A 27,588-nucleotide genomic window follows, 5' to 3' on the forward strand; every position below is an offset into this window, starting at 1 on the left:
AATGTAATGTGGTGGTTCAGTCTTGAGCTGTCACAGCTTTTATGAACAAGGAGAGACTCTCAACTGCGGAGGATGCGTGTACTCTGGAGGCGCACAACATGTTTTACAATCTTTTACAATGAGATACTTATTCATAAAGTAATTAGCAAATATAAAGCTTCCCTCCGGTCACAATGTGTCTTCTTCTTTCGACAGTTTAATATTCGAGCTTCACTGCGCTCACTGAAAATGTGATGTTAAGAGGAGCATCACTTGTGACATCATAAACAGTTTGGGTTCCAGTCTTAAGTTTAAATACTGCCGACCGCCCTCCCCTGAAAGAACGAGCAGAAAGGTTGTCCGTGAGTGGTGAAAATGACCCGTAATCATGCTGAAATAACATACGCCATCCGGTGGCCACAGCAGTTATGACCACAGAGAAGTAGGAAATCACATGACATCAACAAATAGAGAGAAGGAGCTGTAGGGGTGGGAGAAGAGAGGAATAGATGGATAGATAAAAAGGTGGAGTGTGGCAGAGGAGACTCAGGAGACTCGGCTATCACTCGGCAAAGACATTAGCGCAGTTCATCTCATAATTATTTATTTATCTATTTTAATATTAATACATTTCATACAGTCGGGAGCCACACGCCAGCGACCCTATGATTAGTGTGTGGTTTTGGTTTTTTTTTTTTTATGCTACAATGAAATGTATTTCACATCCAGTAAACCCTTAAACGTATTCAAAAACTATAGCAATCTTCCATTTGAAAGTTGGATCTTTTAAAAGTGTCACTTGAATCGTAGTGTAACCACAAATCCCCTCATTAAAACAACCATCAAACATTTCAACCTTTGAAGTGCACTTTCACAGTCCAATCTGTTTCAAGTGTTTCAAGGGAGCCACCGCAGAAGAGTGTGAGTAAACTGCAATATGATTCAGAAATTGCAGAAGATTGCACTACATCAGTACAACTGCCCTTGAGACTTTGAGCTGATGAGGTACTTGTAGTTTCCTTTGGTTGGCAGAGGGAGAGGAAAAGACATAGACGGAGCGTATATGTTCTATCAGGTGATCTGGCTCAGGCTGGAAGGTCCTCGGCTCCCCTGAGATGTGCATTGCCCTTCTCTGCTATTTACTTCTTCTATTCCAACATTGGTGGGTGGGTGGGGTGGTGGTGGTGGGGGGGTGTCTCTGTGGTACTTATTTCTTGCTGCATCTTCTATCAACAGTTATTCCACAAACCGATTGTATGTCACAGCACAACAACATAAAGGGTAAGAACGCTTTGCATCATGGAGACTTTCACACGGGGTTCATCCTTTAAAAGCATCTGAAAATGATGTATGATGTCATACAGTAGCACCCCCCCCCCCCCCCCCCCCCCCATGAGCTGTAGATTAAACTAGAGGCTGGGCTCTGTGGAGCTGCCACAGGCCCCACCTTCATTATCCTCCCATCAAGGCATAAAGGTCAAAAACCCTCTGAGGTCCCAGAGAGGTCAAATTAAGTCCTCCATGTCGGTGGTAATTCGGCGAATGTGTTTAAGGGTCGAACACTGCTATTTTCTTCTTACTAACCTTGTCGTCTCACAAACTGTTGATCAGAAGGTCAGCGAATGCAGCATCAGCTGTAGATTCCACCTTTCCTGCTGCGCTGAAACTTTACTGTGATCCTACAAACTGTTCACAGATGACATTGCTCATTTACATAAATAATTCATTTTTAAGAATTCACAAAAGATTTCAAGCAAATGGTTGTTAACCGGTTATTTATTGCCTGGTACTGTTTGTATGAATTGTTCTGAAAAATCCACTATGAATATTTTGCTCTTTTAATTTTTTTCCTCTTTTGTCTTCTCCTCTGTTTTAGGATAATGAACCTGTGAAATGTTGTGTTCGTAATTAATTTACAGATACATGTAGAGTTATAGTGTGGAAACCTGAAACATCATTGTGAGTAAAGTGCCAGAGGAACTGCTGTAAACTGGAGATAAAATTGTTGGTTAGTAGGGAAAAAGCTGCTTTAAGCAAAGTTCAATTGAGTTTGCGATTTTGACAATTTTCGTTCTCTTCATTGTCTTTTTAGCAGTGTTCGTGCCTTTTGACATAATAAATACATTTTTAGTCATTCAACAAGTCTTCCGTCTCGCCACTCTGGTGAGGCTACATCTTTACATGGGCCAATCCAAATGAAATAATCCATTTCTACTCTTGCTGACGGATTTAAGAGAAAGGAAATTCTTCAAATGTTCTCTCCTGCAGCTTGAATTGACTAAAAGAATTTGAAATGCTTGGATTCAGTTGCACCCACACCGTTAATCATTGCATTTGCTCAGGAATCTTCTCCTGTGCTGCAGAATCATGCCAGATACTTACATGTCCTCAGGTATCCTTCTATACGCAGTACTTCCTGCTATACGGTGCTGCATTTACACATTCTTAGAGAATACCATGGAGCCTCTGGTACATTCAGATAAGGATTCTAATTTTGCGAGCCAGTGCACTTTGTGTGGGCCACTAATGGCTAATGGAGTAAATAATTATAAAGCTACCCTGCGATGAATCTGATCAGTTTCTCTGTCTCCTCTCTTACTGAACTGGCAGAGGCTGAGCCAGTACACGCCCGTCTCGCTAGAATTACAGAAACCCGCTCGACACGAAGCCATAAAATGTTTCAGAGAATCTTTCTGTCCATGTTGCCATTGTAACATGATTCGAAAATGAATGACCATTTTGCAATTTGTTCAGTGAAATATAGATAATGTTATTGCATCAGGTGGAAAAGCTTTTAATAAAAGTGCAAATTAGCTGCAGTGTCCTGCGCAATTCGGATAATTAATTGACCAGAAATGCACTGCTTAAATCCAACAGTGACTCATTCCATTTTTGTAATGTTGTGCAATAAACTCCACCTACATTCAAAGCAGAACATGTAACAGTAGAGGAGTGCTTTGGCTGCCCATTTGCAGCAATGCTATTTCCCCTTTTCTAATTTCGTGCTACCTGTCACATAATTTTGTGGTTTGCAGACGGCACGTAAGTCTGCTGATCCTACTGTAGTGACCGCCCAACGATTCCAGAGTCTAACAACAGGAGCCAATACGACCAGTGAGCAGACGAATCCTGACCATAATACTGGGAACAAAACACTGGAAAATGAGGACAAAGGCTCAAGTTCCTCACAAATGGCGGCTGAAACACGTGAAAACTGAAAAGGTTGACAATGATTGGTCTGGCATTCATTTACCCTGCTAACAAAACGCTGCACCAATCAGAGACGTTGCCGATACACTGAACGATTGTGGGTAGTGCAGTATTTCAACTTGAGATTGCTTATGCTACCCGTTTTTCTTTCGTCAGAGTTGATCTCCTTCGTTATGGCTTCTACAGGAGCAGATACCTTTGTCTCCAAACCTGCCCGTGGTGAGTTTATGATATTCTGGCTGATAATCAACTCCTCAAGGGAGAATATAAATGGGGTTTTCACTTCCAAAATCAAGGTGGGCAGTAACTTTTGATCTCTGTATGGTTTATTGAGGCATTTCCTTATGCTAATTGCAGTTTGCTTGGCATTAGCACTCAATCAGACCTGGTTCACCATCATGGTTCATGGGTTTAAGCGCAGATTTGTCCGTCAGTACATGTTTCATGACTCCTACATACAGTAGGTGTATTTTCATCTGCAACACTGACACTGGAAGGTAAGAGTGTTGTCACTGCTTACTTTAGCCTCAACTTACAAGTGAAGGCTATATTTCCTCCAGGATTATGGGTAATTAGATTTTCCTGGTGTATTAGCACATCATCAATCTCTGCAGTTAAAATATGCATTATGTTGCAAATCATGGCCAGCACACAATCTTGCAATAAAGCTACTAAATCTAGAGTTTGACAGGCCTTCACTTCTTTCCAGACCACAGACCTCTCGGTGTCTGACTTTAAACATCCTATCACTTTGTCATCATCATTTACAGCCATGTCAAACACCATAAAAAACCCTGTTCCTTCTCACTGCCAAATAGAGCCACGGGGGGGTTGAGTTCAGTCCTGAAATGTTGAGGAAGTACAGGTATTGAACTGCTTCTGGGAGGCTCAGAAAGAGATGTGAGTCATCAGTCTTGGCTCAGTGGCCATGCTGCCTGCAGTCAGACCCGGATCACTTTCCCTCCGTCAGCAGGATGTTAAGAGTCGAAACCCTGAGTGGTCTGCAACATGAGGTCTGAAAGAGGAGGAAGTCATGCAGTAGAGCAGTGAGAGGGATGAGGTAAAAACTTGTCATTTTCTCTAGTGGTAGTACTATCGCAAATTTTGGGGTCTGAGTGAAAACCAGACTTGTGTACTAGAGTACCTCAAACATCGACGCTGTCACTAATGGATCAATTTAGTATTCATGATCAATTCCGATCAGTTTAATATTATGATGATACATTATTATTTTAAAGTGTCAATATTTGGGATTTCGTGTCATTTTTTAAAGTTAAATAAATCAACTAAAATTAAAAAAAACATGTCTTGCAAATTGAGCCCAAACAATTACTCGATTAAATGCTTCGTCAAATGAACGGCCAGGGATTCTGATGATCCCCTCATGTCACTTTTTTTTTTTTTCCAAGCAAAAATGTCAAACAATTACTGGTTCCAGACTCTTAATTATTGGGATATGCTCAACATCAATATGCTTTTTCTTTTCTTTTTTTTTGTCACTGAGGAGAGAAAATGAAAAGTCTTGGTTTTGGACAATTGAACTGAGGCAAGAAAATCATTTTGACAATTAACAGATAAAACAATTTGTCGATAAGCCGTGAAAAAAATTTAGTGATGAACAGAGATTCATTGATGAAAGTAATTAAGAGCTGCAGTCCCATTTGCAGGTGAGACATCGTTATAACACACTCTGCACTTTACTGGGTACACCAATCTATGGTATTGGTTTTTAGAGAGGAAATTAAGTTTAGAGCTGTTAAATATTTTCACAACATTATCATACATCCACGAGAGCAGATTAATAATCAGGGCTACTTAATCGTCCTGGAACAGTTTTTCGATATCTTACCTTTTCTGTTTTAACCAAAACCAGAGGAATTGGCACGAGTACAAACTTACAGTATATTTAAATCGCTCAGAATAATCGTCTTTCTCGAAATACTCCACCATCAGCCGTAACGTTTATTGATCATGAGGACCACATCTCCATTTCACCCATATTTTTGGGCGGCGATGCTCATTTAGAGCCCCTACAGAAGGAAGTGCACACACCTCACTTTTCAACCACTTTCTCATCAAAGTACTAAACTGCACGATCGGCTCTACTTAGTGAAGCCAAGTGGAGTCTATATTTCAAAGAGGGAACAACGTTGTAGCTCAGGCAATTACAAACAAGCTCACTCTACCCCTGAAGATCTGCCAGCGAGCCACGTCTCTGTCAGCACTTTTCTTTGGGGCTACCGGTGAAGCAATGCAACACTTTACAGTCTGATTTACCTTATTATGGTAATGGCCAAAGTTTGTCTACCTGCCTCAGGGCATGGGGGGGGGGGGGGCACTTGCTAAGTATTTATCCCGCGTAATAAGAGAGGCATCACTTGAAAGGATCTTGAAGTGGGGAAACAATAGATTCTTCAAAGAGCAGGTAAGAGAAAGATAGGATGGTGGAGAAACTTCCACTGCCCTCCAGCAGAGGAATAAAGCAAACCAGTCGGGAGGCATTATTAATTCACTGTGGTGGATTGCTAGCGTTCTTCTCTTTTTAGCTTGGTCTTACAAACAACTCCCACACATACCTGGAAATTGACTTACTCTGTACTTCACCACTGAACAGAAACAAGCACAATTTGTGAAAGGGGCTCACCTGTAATTTTCTCGTCAAGGTGAAATGGATAAAGTGTCGATTTGTCCAGGGTTCCACTGAGGTCTTTTGTGATTGTTGCTGTCAAAAATGTTTGATTTGATTTTACAGCAAAAAATGCAACAAAATTTAAGTGATTTTATGGGGGGGGGGGGGGGGGGCAGTAAAATTACAGGCACTTTATTCTGAAAATAGCGATTTCTTGAAGAAAAAATAAAAAAAAGTTCCACTCCCAGCTTCTAGTCTCCATCAAATTTCTGGAGCAACTGACTGAACATTGTACGTTTTGTTTTGTGTTTTTTAGCCAGAGTAGAAAGATTTAATAGTTTATTTCCCCAGGGACAAATGAACATTTTCTCCATGCTGTTTCAGGGTTCTGGGCTAAATGTTGTGAATTTTGGTCGGAAAAAAATAATCAAAAGGTCGCATATATTTTATATAATTTTAAATATCTCAGAGTACCAGATGGCGGAGGGTCAAATTCACTAAATGTACTGTTGGAGGGTCACACTCGCTTTGATGACCTTTGTTTTCAGAGTCTCTTCTATGGGTGAATATTATTTGGCGAAGTGTTTTGTTGTGAGTTGTTATTTGAGCTTTTGCAAATCAAAATGCCTTTTAGTCATAGAGAGGTGAATAGAAAGAAGCAGAATGATTAAATGGACCGACCCACCAACAAAACCCACAGAGCGTCTTATTGGAATCATCGATCACTGTGAAGTACCCGAGCTGCTAATAAAGAATTGATTGAATCAGTCAAGTGGGAAAACACACCAACGTCATGCTTGTGCTAAAGCTCATGCCTACAGAGAAGCTGATCAAATCTTAGAACAAATAGAAGACATAAAAAAAAGACTTGATTTGTAACAAGTGATAATTAATGACTTTTGCTTTTTTAATGCATTACCATCCATTAAAGCGTCTGTCATCTCAACACACTCTCATCTCACAATGTCAAACGCTCGCAGCTTGTTAAATAGTGATACTTTCTCACTCATAATGGCTTTTATGACAACCCACAAGGCACCCTCTGGTTTCTGAGAATCACTGAAATCTTGAATAAAAATGCAAACCTATTTACGTCTGAGTTTGCTTTAATTCGCTGGTGGTTATGGGGAGAAGCTGCAACAAATTAGCTTTTTTTATTTGGTACCGTTTGCTTTCACACTGTCACTTTTCCTTTCTGCTGCTGTCTTTGTAAAAATGACCTATGGTACCATATAAAACTGTCCAGCAGCAGCAGCATTTACTCAACCTTTTCCCTCCTGGTTTTCTGGCAGCGTTGTCACCGAGGGGGGCTGTGAGCCTGGTTTTTGGATCACTTCCCATATTAAAAATAGTGGTCCAAGCACAGACCTTTGTGGAACACCATCGCTAACTGCAGTGGTCACAGAGGAATTATCATTAACAAGTACACACTGAGATTGATCTATGTGGATTAAACCAGTTTAGAGTGGTTCTCTTAATGCCAATGACATGTTCCAGTCTCTGTAATAGGATGTAATGGTCAATGGTATCAAAAGCTGAGTATAAAAGACTTTACCAAGCGATCAACCAGTACACCGCTGAGGTCAAAATGATAAGAAGTAGACATTGTAAATGGGGAAGTTACCCAATCAGCACCCCGCCATGTGTTTATGACACATTTTAGTCCCATTTCAGCTCACTTGGAACCCCAGAGGAGCAGGGACCAAAATGGTAATGGTTAGTACCGTGTTGGGGCCAGTGAAAATGGGGCCAAACCGACCTGACCCCACCTGACCCAAGCCGAAGTGAGCCAGTGGAAACACAGCCTAATCTGTTGCTGTTAAGGAAATCACTAAGCTTTTTAGCAGCTACTTTCTCCAGAAACTTATAGAAAGAGGAAGATTTGATATTTGTGAGTAGCTGGCCAGAACTTCTGAATCTAGAGGTGATTTTTCTCAAAAAAGTTTGAACTACCACTACTCTAAAGGACTGTGGAACATTACCAGATCAACGACAATTCGATCATATTTGAGAGAGAGGTGCAAACTAGGGGCAAAGTGTCTTTGAGCAGTAGTTGGGATGGAGTCTAGGAGACAGGTGGATGGTTTAGAGGAGGAAATTGTTGTATTATGTTCATGAAGGTTAACGGTAGATATAGGTCTGGGCCTACAGCTGCCTCTAAGGTTTCTGAGTTTATAGATAGTGTGGCGTCATCTGAAAGCAGGAGGAGATGAATTTTATCTGTAATAAGTAGAATTCAATCATAAGAAAGTTAATGAAATCCTTTCTACTCAGGGAAACAGGAATACTCGGCTCAATAGATCTGTGGCCGTCTGTCAGTCTGGCCTTAAAACTTAAAGGGAAGTCCTTCATAAAACTAGAGCAGCCTATAACTCTTCAGGCTAGCTTGCCAGATCACATGTGAGTCTTCCACTTTGGAGGCACGCCATATCCTCTCCAGTTGCTTTTTTCCTCTGTTTCGTGGTTTTCTTTTCTTGATGGGGCAGTAGAGGCCGGAGTTGTTTGTGAAGTGCCTACTGCGCTATCGATACAAAGATCGACTTGGGAGGGACTAAGGTTGACAACAGGGTCCTCGGTTGTAATGGAACATGGCACTGAATTTAACACCAGTTGGATCTGTTTTAATGTTTGGGTCAAGAAGATGAGAACACTGAGGTCCATTACTGTAGAACAACTATCTGCCCAAGTGAACCGTGCTTCACTGACACATGGAGTCCCGCTGAATATTTAATAGCATGCAAAAGGAAAACAGCATGCTGTAGAACAGTAAAGGTCACCGTGTTGAGAGTTCATTACAGATGTGGAGAAAAAACTGGTAATGTCACAAAGGTGTGAATGTAAGTCTCTGACTGCGTGATGCTTCTTAATTTTACTAACTAACTGAGAATAGGAGCATTCTACACCGTCGGCCGCTCAAATATCAGCTCGGACTTGCCCGGCTCCACATGAGCGGTCATCCTCAATTTCCCTGAATCCAGCCACAACTTTCTCAGCACAGTGAGCAAGTAATACAAAACTTCAAAAACTGTGGTAGGCAGAGGAGGTACTGGACAGAAGAGGGTTGTGTGTCGATTAAAAAAACAGACACACGCAAGCACTACGGTGACAACAGGGTTTCAGCCTGTAAACTGTGTTTGAGAGAGCAAGTGTTGACATGGTCAGTTATTTTATTTCTCTCAGAAAGACGGGAGGAAGGTTAGATAGGACTTTCATTCCTGAATAGAAGAAACTCTTCCTGCTACATGAGGAGCGAGTATAGCAGTGGATGGTGGACGCCATGTCTGAGGTACCAGCACGGATAAGCAAAATCATTTCCAATCATTTTGTACTTGTTTCACTCGTCATAGTTTGGTTTGGACTTACTTAAGAGTGACCGTCTTGCAATTGCGGGGTCGCTGGTTTGATCCACACTTCCCCCGGTGACCATGTCGAATTGTCCTTGAGCAAGATACTGAGCTCCTTACCGCTCCTGATGGCCCTGCGATGGACTGGCGACGCGTCCAAGGTGAACCCCGCCTCTCGCCCTGTGTCAGCTGGGAAAATTACAACATAGAACTTCTGCATGATATGATGAAAGAACTGAGACTAAATGTTTGGGGAAATGTGCACAAATTGGGAATGAAACTATTAAGAACAAATATATCATTGATGTCCAACTTTTTTTTTTATGTAAACAAAATCTAGTTAAACACACACACATACACACACACACTGGTTCCCATCATTAGCTGCAAGTAAAGCATGATCCTTTAATGTCAGAAGTTTAAACGGGATGTGTTTTTTTTGTTGTTGTTTTTTTGCTCAAAGATGAATGTCAAGGAACAACATGAAAGCTGTATATAGTTCACATACTGTTATTCAGACACTTCAAAATAGTTCCACTGGCTGACACTCCCACACACACCAATGCTCAACTCTCACACACTTACAGAACATACTGTACTCACACTCACACACACAAGCACGCACACACAGACACACACACACACACACATATAGCCTCTGGCTCAACATGACTCATTTCTCAACTTCTGCCCACTTTCAGCCTCCTGCTCTTTGACTCTGGGGCCAGTGTCTCAGTGTGTGTTCAAGTTAGTGTGTGAGAGTGTGTGTTTGTGTGTTAGAGGAAAAAAAAGCAGTGAGGTTCAATTTGCTCTTGGCTTTTTCACTCAACCTCGTTGCCACGTTTGTTTGACAGGAGCGTGCACATCCTTCTCCCTCAGCTGCCTATTAACTTTAATTAATGTGCCATAGTGCTGTACCTGCTGGCGTTGAAATGCTCATGGAGAACATTGTAAACAGAATGAAGCTACGCAAATCAATCAAGCTGTGAGGGCTGTTCGCCATTAACTGACAAGCTCATCACACTCGGCGTGAGAAAGATTGTATGTAGAAAAACAAAAGAAAGAAAACATGTTCATTCTGTTCATGATATGTTGACCCTCAGATCATGAATACCCACTTTGATAGATCACATGCTTCTCACGTGCTTCCGATGTAGCGGTGAAGGACACAATTTTTGTTGCAACAAAGGTTGTGGCTCAGTGATTGAACACCAGATTTGACTCCTGTTCTGTCCTTAGCGAGTCTCACATTCGCATCGGTTGAAGTTTAGAAAGTTGAGGTCTCAATTTAATGTAATCACCTCCTTCCAATAGCTTCAAAATGATATGAGGTAAAGTCGCTCGCCACTCTCAGCAATACAACAAGCAAACAGCACAAATGGAGGTCGTTACTTCCAAACCAAAGACGCAGCTTTCATGAGCAACACACAATCATACTTACACGTTAACACCATGACATATGCTCTGTGTGCACCTCTGCAAGTTATGGCAAAAGACAGCAGATAGCCAGGTTAATTTGAAGATTGACTGGAGACAATGAATTTATGTTTTTCCCCCAACATTCTTAAGATTCTCAAAACAGTCAGCAGTGGCCAGAGTCAAATTAGAAGTCATCACTTTGAAATAACTTTCCGGGTGACTTGAAGTGTTTTGATGGTGATGGACGGACTCAGATAAACTTCCTCAGTCAGAAAATCCATCACTGGCTCACCACTCGCTATACGTGCCAAAACAGGAAGCAATCCCTGCAGGAAAGCTCCTACTTCATCCTGTCATCCATGGGCATCATCAAAATACCTTTAACAAGCTGTGATTTTTTGCCACTAAACCACCAGAAACGTTGGTCTTCTTATCCAGATTTTAATTACAGTTGATTTTAAAAACACTGATAACGATAAATCCCAATTAATGTGGTTGTCACAGGAAGAAACGTTTATTCCATGGAGGAACAGGCCTGAACCAGGAGGCTAGCTTGTTAGCTCTTGTCCATCAAAGACAGTGGATCTGTTCAAAAAGATGGTGAGAACAAAGCCCGCTAATTAGAGGGATGATACGTTTGCTCAATTTGACATTCGCTCCAGAAAAAAAAGTAATTCTGCTATCATGTAGAGTAATGCAAATTGAACCAAACTCCACAGAATGTGCAGGGGCTTGCATGGTTTTAAAATCCCTGCTCCTTTGAGGCCAAAAGTTGGAAAATGTGGCATTTTCCGATTGGTGCAAGAGGCTCCATTTTTTTTAATAGAAACATCATCGCCTTGTTCACGCATTCATGTAAAAACAATGAAGAAAAGAGAACCCATCTCATTTAACAATGAAAACAGCTGGCAAAGGGTTGCCTAAAGTAGTTCCCTGCTGCCAATTAAGTCAGTTTTCGAATAGAACCATTGTTTTGTACAGGGTTATTGGTTGCATTTACTTTTACAGCTGGGGACTTTTTGCCTGTCATCATAGGAACTAATTCTGATTATTTGGGTGAGCTCGTGGTTAGAATGGAGGGGTTGCTTTTACTTTAAATTTCAAATTAGTTGCAATTTCTAAGAAAGAACGCTGCAAAATCAAGCGCTTTTGACAACAACAATCACAAAAAAACAACCTCTGACTGATTCGAAATTAGTCTCTCATTGATTTGCAGTCAGTCGGGTCCCTGAGATGTTATAACTGGGAGAGATAAACTGTATTTTTCTGTCTGAAAACTTGCATTCTACAAGGGTGAGAAAAAGCTAGTTTTAGTTACTCTCCAATAATCAAGTAGGGTTCATTTAAAATGAAACACTGTGTTTAGATGTTGACTGATCAATGTAAAAATTATTAAATTAAATCATTTAAAAAAATATATTAATTAAGTATCCGACCCCGGAGGTTCTCCTCTGCTGATTTGTTCCCTGAAGCCGAAGTGAGCGCGAAATAAATCCATTTGTCATCGTGAGGAACCTTCAACTCTCCGTGCCTCTTCAACTACCTCCGTCAAGACTTTTTCACATGATGAGGTCTTTGCACTGCCGGTCAAGGGAGGTTAAAAACAAAGGAGGCATTGTGTCCTCTTGATAGACTTGATTCAGTAACTTCACCTTGGTTTAACCTGTGTCTTCTGCCAAGCCACACTGAAACCTTCCCCGCTTGTCTGAGGACAGTGAAGCGTTGGTGGTGGGAGTGGGAAATGATGAAAATATTTTCAGAGGCAGCCATGCAAGTCCACTAGAGTTCTCAAGGCCATTAGAGTGCTAATGTTGCATCGCCCATAAGTGCAAAACGGTACTGAGGCAGCAGGCATTTCCAGTGTGGCTGCCATTAAGGCTCATTTTCTACTCTTAATGGGACAGGCACCTTGTTTAATAAGCATGGATTACAGGTCATAAAGGTCAATGGAGCATGGAGAGCCACACCGGTTGGGAGGAGCACAAAGGCGGGAAAAGAGAGCGATGCAATCCCCAGGGATTCAGAACCTCCATCCCCACCCAGATTAAAACCATTCAAATTAGTCACGTTTACATGGACTGCAATATTCCCATATTAATTCAATCGAGATAATACTTTCCAACGGCCTCAACCTGAGCAAAGTCAAAGTCGGAATAAGCAATAACAGAATTAAAACATGGAGTATTTTGATCTAATTGCTTTTTCTGGTTATTATTATTTGCATTATTTTTGTGTTTTGTGAGCATGTATACACCTTCATCTCCCTCCTGGAGTTTTCACAGCATTTTGCAACATGTACGGCAGTCGAATAATTTCATCAAGCATGGAACACCTCCCAGCAAGTGCTACACACTGGCCTCTAAGCACAAGGTTTTGCATTGGGAGCAAGAAACAACCGCATTAGCTGCTGCCAAGACGGATATTCAGGAGGAAATTCTGACAGTCATTAGTCGGATTGCAGCTATGTAGCATGTAAATATAAGTATGAATTAATTAGTCAAATTATTGCAATCATGTAAGATTAGTCATTGACGCACACGCCAGAGGGTAGTGGGATGTGGGCATCCTGCAAACTGCCATATATACAAAACTCAAATACTACAACACTTTGGAAGTCTGTTCCAGTATTTTGGCTCCTAAACCAATAGACCACACACCTGCAGACGATGTGTCACATCGGCACCTCGGGATCAACGCAAACATCTGCTCCGTCTGGATGAGCATTTCAAACCAACCACTTAACATCTGATGAAGTGTGTGGTTTGAATGAACAAAGATTCTCTGCACAGATGCCTCAAAACAACCAGGATAACAACCAAGGACAAAATTCCCTATTATTTTCCACCACGTAAGAATTGTAAAGCTGTTGATAGACACTCGCGAGAAATATTATTTTGGCTGACAGGATTCCAAATAACTGGAGAAGAACATTGCTTTTTTCCTCTCAACATAGATTGATACCTTTGAAGATATAAATAACACTGAAATTAGTTTAGAAATCGAGTGGTTGTAGTTCTTTATATCCACAGTAACAGCATGCAGCTACCGTTTTGTGTCTAACTGATCCAAAATGGCAGCTACATTTATAAATCACTGAGATATGGTCCAAAGAAGTCTGTGCGCCTTCTTTTTATGCCTATGATGACTATGAACTAGTTTCCAAAGAAAAATCTTTTATTCAAAACAAATCAATAGGCATACGCACCGTCTGCGGTCCAGACTGTGTTGACCACAAGAAGCACTAAAACACAAAAACTGAGCTGAAAATTCCTGGATGACGGTTGTTCCAGACTTTAAAATAAAGGATTCAGATTTGTTGAGGTCAAGGAACAGGGCAAAAAAAAAAAAAAAGTTCATTCCAAAATAACAACCTCGCATTGCTTATGCAAGTGGTATCAACATCTATGCCAAAAATCCTGTTCCTGGGTCTTTTTTGTTCAGGCATGACTGACGGGACACATAAACCACTCACTAATTATAGTAGGATTTTGGAGAGTTTCTGAAAGTACACTTAGGTCTTCAATTTGGTTAAATGGTTTATGACTTTTGTGCTTTTTGCCTGTGACTGGATGCCATGCACATTCCACAAAAGAGCATATAGACTGCCCTTTTTTAAAAAAAATCACTTTCTCTCCTCTTTTCTCCTTTTATTTGCGACATTGAGCAGCAGAATTGTCACAAATAAGAAGAACACATACACAAACAACACTGTTGGGTTCAAAGCTGTGGAAATATCAGGACCACTTTGAGATAAGTCTTACAGAGTGTTAACAAACGGTTGTAAGTGCATTATTACTTGCATTTTAAGCATTTCGTTAACCATCAATTAAGAGATGTCAGTTAATTATATGTTAATTTCCCATACATCATTGCAAGATCACTATTTGGCAACATCAAGGTTTTGCTACACGTCAACATTTTTATTCATCGCCAGGAGGTTAAATAGGTTTGGATGCTGCTATTTTACCACTTTGTGAGTCAGCAGATACCCCCCCACACACACACACACACTTTTATCTTAAATTTGTTGTTCTTCCATCCTGAGTGTCATTTTGTTGTCTCTTCCAGGTATGCATTGTGTACTTTACCCATGTAGTCGACCTTCAGCCAATGACCGAAGCAAATAGAAATGAGTTGGTAACACATTTTGCAGCGATATGTTGATAACGCAAACGCTCGCATGTTGAAAATTGAACTCGCACACTTTCATGTGTTCTCCTTCTTTCCGTCTCACTTGGCCTACGAAGTACATCACTGCGTTTCCCTTCCTCTTGGATTTTTTTTTTTTATCTCCTCTTTGTGTTTGCAAAATAGATCAAATAAATGTGATGACAGTTGCCGACCGCAAGTTAATTTCCTGCAAATGTAATAACTCTCACATCGTAGAATTCAACATAAACCTCTTGGTATTATCTTCTAAAATAAGGAAAATACACTGTTGTGTCCTTGTATTGTGTCCTATTGCTGTTCTTGGGGAAAGTATAGACACCAGAGTGTGAATTACTTTTTGAAGTTGCTCACATTTCCCCACTGGCTGAGGATTATGCTGTGTTGTGGAATTCAGAGAGGATCACTGATGTCGTGGATGGAAATCAGAGACTATAGTCTGCTCTTTCTGTCTTTCACTTTTTTTTAACGTTCTCCCTCTGAGGCAAAGGCTGACTTTTTTTTTTTTTTAAGGACAATCAATTTCACACCAGCTTATTCAAATGAAAAAAGGAAAAATAAAATTGAGTTAAAGTTTGAAAATGTTTTGCTGTATGTTTGCACTGGCAGAGAGGAATGCAGAATATCCGTGATCACGCGTTAACACACCTTCATCGCGTTCATTTTTCAACCCTCGGGCCGCGTGCCAATTAGCTCACACCAGAGGATATTCATTTCATCCACGGCGCAGTGGGAAATCATAGACAGAGCTATTATTCACTCTTCATACCGTCATATTAACCTTGCGCTCGGATCATCAGGGATTCATCACCGTACTCAGGTCGTAGACAAACCTGTTGAACTTGGAATCCAGTAAGTGCCGTTACCCATAGTCCTCAGCTGGTTCTGCTCACTGCAGGGCCTGTTTACGTCCGGGAGCCGCTTCAATTCAATAATGCACTTGAGGTACGACTTTGTCCTCAAATTTTATATTTATAGATGATCAATTTTAATCCCACATCAGGCAGCGTCCAAGTCAAATACACACACCTGGCACATGCGAGGGGACAGCTGCACGCCGTCGACTCCATCTCATCAGTTTATAGGGGATTATAATGCTCAACTCTGATTCATCAGACTAATAGATAGAAAGTCCAAAGAAGATCCTGCACTGTAGTCAATACCTCTGACTGGTCAACAACAACAACAACAACAGCTGCAGTAGAATACGGTTGTATCGCACAAAGCCTGCTCATCTGCATTTGTTCACGAATACTGTTTCATTTGCTATGGAAGAAATTGGAGGCACGCACGCCAACTCCCTCTGGGTAATTTCCATTTAAAGTTGCTTAAATCTGCACTGTGTATAAATGAGGACAATACTGAGAGGATTGGTGTGCAGCTCTCTTAGGGGGCACCAAAGAAAGAAAATATAAAATGAGTACTTTTCAAGACAACTTTGGTAATTACGTATCAACTTTCCATTCCAGATGAAAATTAAGGGGGAAAATATATATCTGCAAGATAAACGCATAATGAAAGAGTGGGTGTTTATAATAGACACTTGTGTTTTTGCTCCGTATGAGAACTTTATGGCAACCCTCTCTTGGGAATGAAGAAGATAGTGTTTGAAATGTAGTTTGCTTATTTCAGAGTGGTATTATATATAATGAATAAATTGTAGAATAACTCGTGTTTGAATGTCTGAGAGAATCTGGAATTGGCAGATATTAAGTAAAACAAAAAAACCTTGGTGCCCTCCCCCCCCTTTGGATAGAGGTTAATTTTTGCGTTTAATTTTCAGTAAAAAAAAGTTTTTAGGACTGCAAACCCGCCCCCGTACCCCTGCATCTGGATAGTATATGATTTAAGAGGCTGCAACTTCTTGCAACTTGAGAACCACACTGATATAAAGAACAAGTATATTTGTGGAAAAAAGGAGCCAAACTCATAAATACAGGAGGAGTTGAAAACAATTCCGTAATAACAGCAAGGATTCATGGTCATTTATGGCGTCTACACCTCCATAAACCAGGTGTCGATTCATTCCTCTCTTTTTTTTGGGCTCTCCTCCGACTTTATGTGACTTCATCATATCATTTATATAATACATGGCAGTGCAGGCTAATTCACAGTATCCTGCGGTGTTCTGTTGAGCATTTACAGTAAATGTGTGATGTTTGCATGTAAATATGTGTCATGTATTATTTTTATTGGCCAGTATGTTGCCAAAAAGCACGTTTGGCGAATATTCAGAAAAATATTTTACAAATGTTTTTGTCTACAGTCCAGCTTTCCCGTCCCTCAGAAGAGTCCTCCTACCTGTGCAACATTTGATTTGGAAGTAATGAACCCAAAGAAGCCACTGTTATTGTGGTGTGCTGATGCTTTCAACAAAATATGGTAAAAACACTCACTAACTGTACCCTGTGGTGCTATGCATATCTGTGATGGATATCAGCAGCCGCTCACAATCTGTTCTCTCACCTTCCCCTCACAAGAAAGAGGGAGAGATCAAATTAGTTAATCCTCACAAAAACTTTTCTTTCCACTTTTAGCGTGTTCAGCACAAAGTGTTGATCAATGCTGTTAGATACCCCGTCTTATAGTCTAAGCCCTGGCACCACTTCACATCAGATGAAAGCAACCACGATTTGCCATGAATCAGCATTTAGCCAACTCCACAACCTTGGGACATTAGTGGACCTTCAGATATCACCGTACAACATCTTAACAGTTTCCTTTATATTAACCTCAAAAGGTTTGATACAGCAATTAAAGAAAAAAAAACACCAGCCTATAATGATTTACATAATTAGGCATCACCTCAAACAATAAATGCCACTGGTGGTACCTGTCATTAGTACAACAAGCATTTCTAAAAATTACAGTTGGGTATCGAAATGAAGGCACAGTTCTATGTTTCATTTTTCTTTTCGGTATTGATTACAGGTTTATTGTGGCTCTATTTTTGTTTAGTTTTTTTTTTTATTATGTCTGCAGCATTTCCTTTAAAAAACAACACGTAACTTATGCCAAATTAATCACACTCAGTGACCTCTTATGTTTCTCATTCTTAAACTAAAGGGAATTTCAGTTTGGTTTTCATCCACTTTTGATCACTGACGTCCAGCTGTTTGCGTGCCCTAGCTAGCACACTAACAGTGGGTGTTTGGCAGTGGGCAGCAGCACTAGCCGATGTTCAGCTCGTCGCTTCCTGAACTATAGAACATTCTACTCATTGACTCATTCATAACTGTAACTGCAGCCAAAAGTTTTGCTTCAACATTGTCTGCAACAAAGGGTGTACATGTTGTTGTAGGACAGGGGATGTACGTCTCTGGTGCTGTTGAGTCTTGGAAGAGGGACCAAATTTAAGTCCAATCTATGCTGGAATCTTGAGAGTTGAATTAAGTTCTTCACACAAATGTAGTTATTCAAATTTTATTTTATTAAACTAATGCAGCATTTGCTGCATTTCTTCCTGTACTCAACCCCAAAACAGGTTTGCACCCCTCACTCTGCAAGACCAAATGCCAACTAGCACATGATAAAAGCAGGCAAGGAAAAGCTAAAAGCCAGCTAATATATGATAAACAACAGCTTTTGTTAGTTAAATGATGGCTAATGCACAATAAATGCTGGCTAGGACAAGCTAAACCCAGCTATTACATGCTTAACACAGGCTAAGACAAGCTAAACACAGCTATCATATGCTTAACACAGGCTAAGACAAGCTAAACCCAGCTATCATATGCTAAACACGGGCCAGGAAAACCTAAACCTAGCTATTACATGCTTAACACAGGCTAAGACAAGCTAAACACAGCTATCATATGCTTAACACAGGCTAAGACAAGCTAAACCCAGCTATCATATGCTAAACGCGGGCCAGGAAAACCTAAACCTAGCTATTACATGCTTAACACAGGCTAAGACAAGCTAAACACAGCTATCATATGCTTAACACAGGCTAAGCTAAACCTAGCTATCACATGCTTAACAGGGGCTAGGACAAGCTAAACCCAGCAATCACATGGTAGATGCAGGCTAGGATGAGCTTAATGCTGGCTATCACACACTAAACACAGGCTAGGACAAGCTAACCGACAGGGAGTATAATCTGAACACCAGCTAGCACAAGCATACAACCATTGTTAGTCATCTCACCATCCAGCAGAAAGCACACCAACTCCACAATCACACTTAACTCGTACTCTGGAACAAGATTTATCCACTTGCAGTTTCACCTCAGTAGAGCTGTATTTTTTTTTTCAGCAACTCTGTTTGCCATTTTCTCAGGAATCCACTTGCAATTACCTCCAGACCAGAAAACTAAACACAAACTTTGAAATACAGGGGGCAGCCACCACACATGCTCCATAAGGGCTGATTGAGCCACATTAATTTTCTGTAGGGAAATGCTGCAGACTCTACCTATAAAATTTTTGCTTTGAATATGAGTGTCATTAAAACCCTACGCAGCACTCCTCAATAACACTTATGAATGCTGTTTACTCCAGGGAAAAGCAGCTGTGTTTGGGAATCAACTAACACACTATATGGATAATGCTCCTTGCTTCAAAAATTTTTGGGGCTATGTACGATATTAAGAAAAGAGGGAAAATATGGGTTGAATGAAACATGAAAGGAAAGGGTGTGTGCTTGTTTGATTGTGAGTGATATGTATCAACTTCTTCTTCCAAGCAGGGCATATTATAATCAGCTTGGAGCCTAGGGATTCACACAGTGAACATGTGAGGAAGCCAAGCTGGTGAGTCCGGATTTGCCTGGATCAGACAGCGACAGAGGGGAAAAAACAAAAAAATAATAATAATTCCCTACGTGTTCGATATATGGAACAATACATGAGCTATGAAGCTGCACAACCTGTTATAATCTTACTTCCTGCCTAATAAGAAATAAAGTTGTGTTGTTGTTGTTTTTTTCCGAGCTCTGTTTGTGTCTCAGTACACAGACTAACATTCTGCCGCTCTGTGTGTGCGTCTTGTTAAATGTCTTGGCCTTCAGAGGAAGCCTGCGGGAATCCCTAGGCTGTCAGCTTCTCGGGACCCCAGGGACTAGCCGGAGCCCGGGATGCATCACTCACAAGCTTCAGGGAGAAATCTTTGATGATCCTTTACTGTTAGGAACAACTGTCAATACACAGCCTATAGAACTAGGGTTTTAACTCTTTCCCTGCCATTGATTTGATGAGATGAGATTTTCTGGTGATAAATGTTGTCGCTGTCATGTGTGCTGTTGTGCATATCGTGAGAGAAAACTGCAGGTCCAAGTCCATCAATCTAGAGATGCAGCAGATGGATCAATGTTGCAGTTCTCTAGCGAGACGGTGGCAGAGTACCAGGCTGATGTAGGGGCACTAGTCAGGTCTTATTGGTGATAGCGACATATTAACCCATGATAAATGGATATTATCTTATCACAAAACAACAAGTTCTATAACGGTGTGATAACATGAACGTCTTTCATGTTTAATGGAGATATTACCTCAACATAATGAGGACTTTTGTGTTATGATTAAGAAATAATATCCTTTTATCATGTGCTTGTCATCTTATGATAACTAGATAAGTTTAGTAGTGTTAATAGCATGTTATTACCATGACATTATCGACCTAATTATCTCATAATAACGAGGTAATATCCCTGTGTGATGGCTTATCACAAGATAAGTAGATGTTACTTCAGGCATTAAACAAACTGCAGTGCAACTGTGTTGGCTCGGTCAGGACAGAAGTGGGTATAAATCAGTCGTTCGGTGATCAGCCTGAATGTTTGAATTGTTTCCTCTCACGCAAACAAACTGTGACCACACTTAACTGTCAGGTGAAAATACAGCATTGCTGTACAATGGTTCCGTCTGCTGCTCAGTCGAGGCAAAACATTAGGCTGACAGCCATCACAACCAAACTGTGATATATAGAATATGATCTCAGCCTCCAATAACCAATTTCACTGACACAGATGCGGCTCCACTGTGCACACATATTGGTGGCATATCCCATCTCAGAATCTCAGCCCAACTACCTGGGGACCTTCATTTGCTGCCTCATATATCACAAAGATAACAAAAAAACATTTTTTGGGGGTGGGGTGCAGCAGACAGGGGGATGCCTATTCTGTTACCTGACAACATCAATAACAAATGGAGAGTCTTCCTGTGTACAACACCATTTTTTCAAGAAGATAAAGTATCAGAATCTGAACTTGTGAATGAGATCAATCAAAAATCGAATAAGCGGTCTTTTTTTCTAAATCCTTCAATTTGCGGCCTTCCTTTTTGATGGCTCAGAGGTAGAGAATGAAATGAGGATACGAAACGTAGGAAGTAGGACATGATAACGACTGTGACCTGGGAAAGGTCATACAGTGTAGCCATACTGCCAGCAGCCTCTCCCGCCCGCATGAGTCTCCGAGACAAACACGCAGATAAAGTGGAATTCGTGCTTAGTGCATGTGTAGTCATTTCCATACAGGCGCTGGGAGGTGTCCGTTACAGTCTCACATCATTAATCATGATTTGAGAATATGTGTATTTTTACTTACCACACATCTGAAATATAAAAGCAATTGAGATGAGCACAGCAGCACAATTGCTAACACACAAAATGGACAAATTGGTTGCTGATTTTTTTTTTTAATTCCTGCAGGCGAGGGAAGACTTTAACAGCAAGCCCCAGGGTGAATCAGGTGCATGCTTTGATCGGTTGTATGGAAAACTGATTTGATAATGTTGACTGTCGGCTAGCTTCATCCCCGTTGGTCTTTGTAGTGCATGAAAGAAGCTAACAAGACTGCTGACGTATACGTCAGTCTTACATGTATAGATGAGAGACGAAGATAAATACAAAATAAAAGCGCGACAGTACAGAAGTGATGCTACTGGTGTAAAGCAGACAGATGTTAGCTTGATGGACAGAGAGTTCAAAGGGAAACAGCCAGAGGGGAAATGCCTGAATTCAGCAAATCCACAACAATGGAGCAAAGTAACACAGCTGTGAAGGCGAAAAAAAAAAAACAAAACAAAAAAAAAACCACCCTCCTGGGACCTCAAATATGGTGCATCCTTTACCTTTGAAGCATGAGTGCCCTGCCAATTATGCAAAGTTCTGTTCCTCTAGGATAAAAAAAGTCACCAGCGCCAGTGTTTGCAGCTCACTGGTAAAGACGAGGAAAGCTTTTCTTTTAGCTCAGTGACATCTGACATGTAATGTCGTAGAAAACTGTTTTCTCCTCCTGGGCTGGAAACAATGACCCAGAGTGACACCGGAGAACCACGCCATGGATCATTTTAAAAATCGTGAGGTGGTCCCCTCAAAAGGTGGGGGAGAGGATTATGCATCAAGATCACCAGTACTTCTGCAGTGGAGAACATAGACCCCTTACCAGCCTACTTTAACCACATGATCCTCTCACGCCAGGAATATGGGTACCTATCAGGAATTGATAATTCCATGTCACAGTCAAACCATGTAATCTCCATAAATAGATTCTGCATATAAACACATATTTGTAGGCAAGGGTGTAAAAGGCAGGGAAGCGTCTGGTTTCTGTTTGAGTAGCTTTGACCAATCAAATTTGAGCCTGTGCAGTGCGAAAGAGATGAAAAACAATGGTCGAAATGTAAAGTTGAAAAAGTGGCTTTGGTCTAATGATTTAACAAAGCCAGTGTAATGGTTTTAAACTATAAAATGAGTGTAAACCAGTGACTTCTGAAACCATTCGCTCGTATTTGTCATCTTTCAACTCCATGCAAACGTCTCGCTGGCTTCACTCATCATTTTTTAATGAGTCGGCATCGGTCCGATGCAGGAAACAGATGTTCGTATCGGTCTTGTTGCTGCATCGGACCGCCCCGTCATTTTTCCATTTTTTCCTGTTCTCCTTTCAAGCCTCGGTGTTTGCATGTACTTTTCCAGTATATGGGAGATTGATTTTTGATTATCATACGTGGATTTTTTCATACAGATTTTGACATCAGTAAATTATCTCTTGTCGGCCAAGACCCTCAACACTTACACCTGTGTACAGCCTCGGCCGAAATATTCACATCGGTGCATCACTATGTATGTTTGGAAGTATGTACGTATGCACGTACTGTACGTACATATGTATGTATGTATGTAAGTAATCTGTGTGTCCATGGGGATCAGAGTGGACCGAAATGCTCACATCGGTGCATCACTATGTATCTCTGGAAGTATGTACGGTTGTACATATGTATGTATGTATGTATGTATGTATGTATGTATGTATGTACCTTTCTATGTATGTATAATGTACACTGATCCAATTGTCTATAAGTAAATGTATTATTGTTATTTTGTACCCCACACCATAATTGTGGTCTAGAGTCAATAAACTGAATCTGAATCAGACCAGTAAATTCTATCCATTCAATATACTGTATATAGTTTGGGCCCACTTGTTAGATTATGGATTTGGGACGTAGTCCTCATAAACTGGGCCATTTTCATTCAATTAAAAAACTGCAAGAAATAACTGCACCTACATGCCCTTGCATATCAGAAAAAAATGAGCTCATAAATATTAGAACAGTATAAGCGTGCAATCACGTAAGTGAAGGTATCATTTTACCTGGTAGGAACAGTATAAACACTTCATATAACGCCTGATGTGTGTTGTGCACATTTATAAGGATAGCTGGTGTTGTGCTTTATGCAGTCAAAGTCACTGTATGCAGGCAACCTTAACCGCCGCATCATTAGACACATACAGTAAAAGAGCAGAGACTTAAAGGAGGTAAACAAAGCAGAGTAGACTAGTAAGCAAAACTCTCTTCCCAGAAACCCATCTGGTAAATGTTCTTTAAACCTCATCCAGTCTGACTTCAGTAGGTCTTTAATGCTTTTTCTGTTCAGTTTTTTTTTTTTTTTTGTGGCAAGCTTGAAAGCAACACGGCTGCAGGCAGTTTCTGCAAACAAGTCCATGTTTTAATAATTTATCAAGAGTGATACATTAAGCGAAAACACAGTATTATAAAAGGATGAAATAAAAGAGGCAAACCTAGACCAATTATTCAAAGAGAAAGTCGCGCTAACAGACCGATTAAGGAGGTTGTTGCAAGGATATTTCCATTCATCACTGTGGTTTTTTTTTTCTGGTTTCGTTTTTTTTTTTTTTTTACTGGAGGTGTATCAACTTCACGGAGAGATTTTTATTAAGTTGATCAGAGAAGAGAGGGACAGCGCCTCGATTTTCGATGAAAACCAGGTCGATATACTAGCTGGTGCTTTGTTCCTTAAAGCAGACAAAAAGTTGTCAGATGAATGAACACATAAGAACAACACGAGAAAATGAAAGTTGAGAGTCGTCTGTCTCGATTGTCTGACAAACACTCGGTCCTTTAAGAACAATTGAGCCACCACACACTGGAGGTCTGGTGAGTGCTTGTGTTTGCCCTCATCATATTACATTTACCGTCAATCTGGCTCAGAACAAAGAGACGGGGGCTGCAATTCCCAGCTCATATTTTTAAATCCAAAACAATAAGAAGATTCATATGAGAAGGTGTGCGAATTGTTCAGACATACGTAGGCCTTGTAGCATCTGAAATATTAAAAAAGAAAAGGACTGCTGGAGAAAATGGAAAAGGAAAGAGTACAATTTATTTCCCATTTCTTAAACATTCACCTTGGATACATAGCCACTGAACACAGCTTTCACATTACACTGACAGAAACGCACGCACGCACGCACGCACGCACGCACACACTCAGACACACACACACACCAAGGTCAAACGTTAAAGTATAAATTTGTCTGTTGCGCAGCGATGGAAACCCTCCAGAGGGCGTTTCATCCAAGATCTAACTGGTCTGTCCCTGACCTTGAGCCAGTACCAAACACCCACAGAGATGGCGAGGGGCTGCGCCGGCTTGTGTGAAAAATTCACGCCATTTGTATCTGGTCTAATAGCAGTGACAAGCCACTGATCTCAGAATGGAAAAAAATACATGAGGGTGGAGAACAAGAGATACGGGTCTTGATTTTGCTTTTAGGCGATCAAAGGGAGGAATGTTTCTTTTTGGCAAGTCTGTAGCCACGCTGAAAAAAAATTGGAGTGCCATTTACTTAAAAAAAAACCTTAGTACGTTTTTTTCACGCAGAAATTTTGAGTAAATTCTACAAGGGTGTATTTCAAGTAAACTTGACTTGCAGGTGCGACTTAATCATACAAGAATAACTCAGGTAACCTTTAGGTGTATTTATCAATATTGCCATGAAATTTGACTCTGGTATGATGAGTAACTTCTAATCAGATTCAGTTTGTATCAAACTGAAAATCTCACGTTAGAACCAATGGTATTTGAGGATATTTTTCAGTGAGCTTTTCTGACATGTATTTACAGACTATATTCAAGTAACATTTACATATCCTACATAATTTAAGACTCGTGTCTATAGCATATCGAGCCTCAACTAAAAGCAAAACACTTCTTTTTAAACACAGCCACCTTTGTTTATTTTGAATTACGAAATGATAGGTTCAAGTGAAGACGCAATTCTCGTATCATGAACATTACATCTATCAGCTGCATCAAGAAAAGCCCAATAAAACGTTTTAAGGTTCATATTGGAAAGTAAAATATTTTTAAAAATAAAATACAACTCCTCAGAAAACAATAATTCGAATGCAAGATGAAGTCAACTTAAACCCTAAAAATGTAAGGCACCTGAAGCAAAAGACTGAATTAGCCAGTCAGATCAAATAGCAGGAGCACATTTCCTGGGGCCGTGAAAAACAGACATCAAAATAAGTGTTAGTACAGTACATCAACTTAATGCCAGCAATAGTGGGGCGACACCCATACAGTATATCACTAGAACAAATTAAACATTTGTCTTATTCTTTTGTATACTTTCTGCAAGTAACAACATTTTAAACAATAAGATAGTTCTCTTATAGCTTACGAAAAGTAGACAGCAATAAACATCTTTTTTTTCTGCAGAGCCAAAGGTTTTGCTTGAGGCAGAACTTGGAGTAATCTACTAAGATACTGCAGCACTGTTGCAAGGAACTGCACCTTAAAGGAAAAAAATACTGTAACAAATACAAATCATACACTGAGACTTTACAATCATGTAACCAATGTAACTGTACCAAAGCCAAATCAAAGTACTTAATGCTGTTAAAATATTCATAAAGGATTCATAAAATCTCACTTCCTAACTATCAAGCGTTACGAAACGTATGCCTCATCTCCACCACATACCATCGGCTCTGCTCTGCCCAAACTTGGGTTGGTCCCCTGGCCCTCACCCGGTGCGTTGCCGCAGGATTTCTTTAGCAAGCAGCAGCTGGGTCGTTTAGCACGACCGGCATTAGCAACACTAACTTAAACAAACGTCCGTGTTTTCCTTCGAGGCTTTAGACACAGCTTAGAAAAGTCTAAATCCCACCCGCGGTGAAAGTCAACCCTGACGCAGAAAATTATGAGGCAGCTTGTCCACAGGCCATTTGCCAAGTAACGACACGAAAAGCTACATGACAAAAGCGGTCCATGTATTTAAGATAAAATAGTTTGTTTACACATATCATTGAGGACATAACGGCCGTTGAAACTAGGCTTAAACCATGGTATTATATCCACTGTTCAGGTAGGCGATATGTTCGCTAGCCAGGACATAAGCTAGAAAGTCAAAGAAGTAAAAAGCCATTCGTTAATCCCTTTATTCATTTGCCATAAATTCTGTCCGACTGGAGTGCCACGCGGATACAAAAATATTTACACGAACACACAGAAGAATTCTCTTGAAAAATTCGGATGAAAAAACGAAGATGACTGCTTCTTGGCATGATATTGCACGCTGTGCGTGACGTCACTCGCCAGGTTTGAATGAGGTCGCCAGGTTTGCAAAGTAAAGTTTACAAGCTATATACAAATTGATCGCATAATGAATACATTTAATACAAATTACTTGATAATTGTTAGTTATGCGCACATTTTCAAGTGAAGTTAAAAACATACAAACTAATGTCAAGTGGCATTTCATAAAATTATGCAATTTTTCTAAGAAAAAATGGGGAAATACAAAACTCTTGTAGAATTTGCTTTTCATGTAACAGTAAAATTTACAAGACCAAAAAAATCTTTTTTTTCAGTGCAACACTGTAGCCAGAAGATGGCGGTACAGGCAACAAACCCTACCATGACTGTAATGAAACGTAGAAGAAGTCAAGGTTATGAACAAGAGACAAAACCCTGGCAATGCACACATTATTATGCATATTATTTTTTTCCATGGATGAGACCAGGAATATAATTGTTGTTACCGGCCATGTTGTTGTGTGTTAGGTGGAAAGCCATCATGTGCGCTTACTGTTCACCATGTCAGGACTTATTTGGGAGGCGGCACGGTGGTGCAGTGGTCTGCACTGTCGCCTCACAGCAAGAAGGTTCCAGGTTCGAGCCCCGGCTCCATCACAGGATCTTTCTGTGTGAGTCTCCATGTTCTCCCTGTTCCTGTGTGGGTTCTCTCTGGTACTCCAGCTTCCTCCCACAGTCCAAAGACATCAAGAGGGGACGAGGCTGATTGATACTCTAAATTGACCGTAGGTGTGACTGTGAGTGTGAATGGTTGTCTGTCTCTATGTTTTGGTCCTGTGATGGACTGATGACCCGTCCAGGGTGAACCCTGCCTCTCACCCTAAGGCTGCTGGGATAGGCTCCAGCCCCCCCCCCCCCCCGACCCTTAACAGGAATAAGTGGAAGAAAATGGATGGATGAATGGATGGAGGGCTTATTTGGCAAAATGTGTTTCCATGTCCCAATTTGCAGATTAACTGTTAGGATCTAAAATCATTGAAAGCAA

This window comes from Aulostomus chinensis, chromosome 18, assembly GCF_037954235.1.
Source record: "Aulostomus chinensis isolate RoL2024-O1b breed Wild chromosome 18, RoL_Achi_v1.0, whole genome shotgun sequence".
Classification (NCBI taxonomy): domain Eukaryota; kingdom Metazoa; phylum Chordata; class Actinopteri; order Syngnathiformes; family Aulostomidae; genus Aulostomus; species Aulostomus chinensis.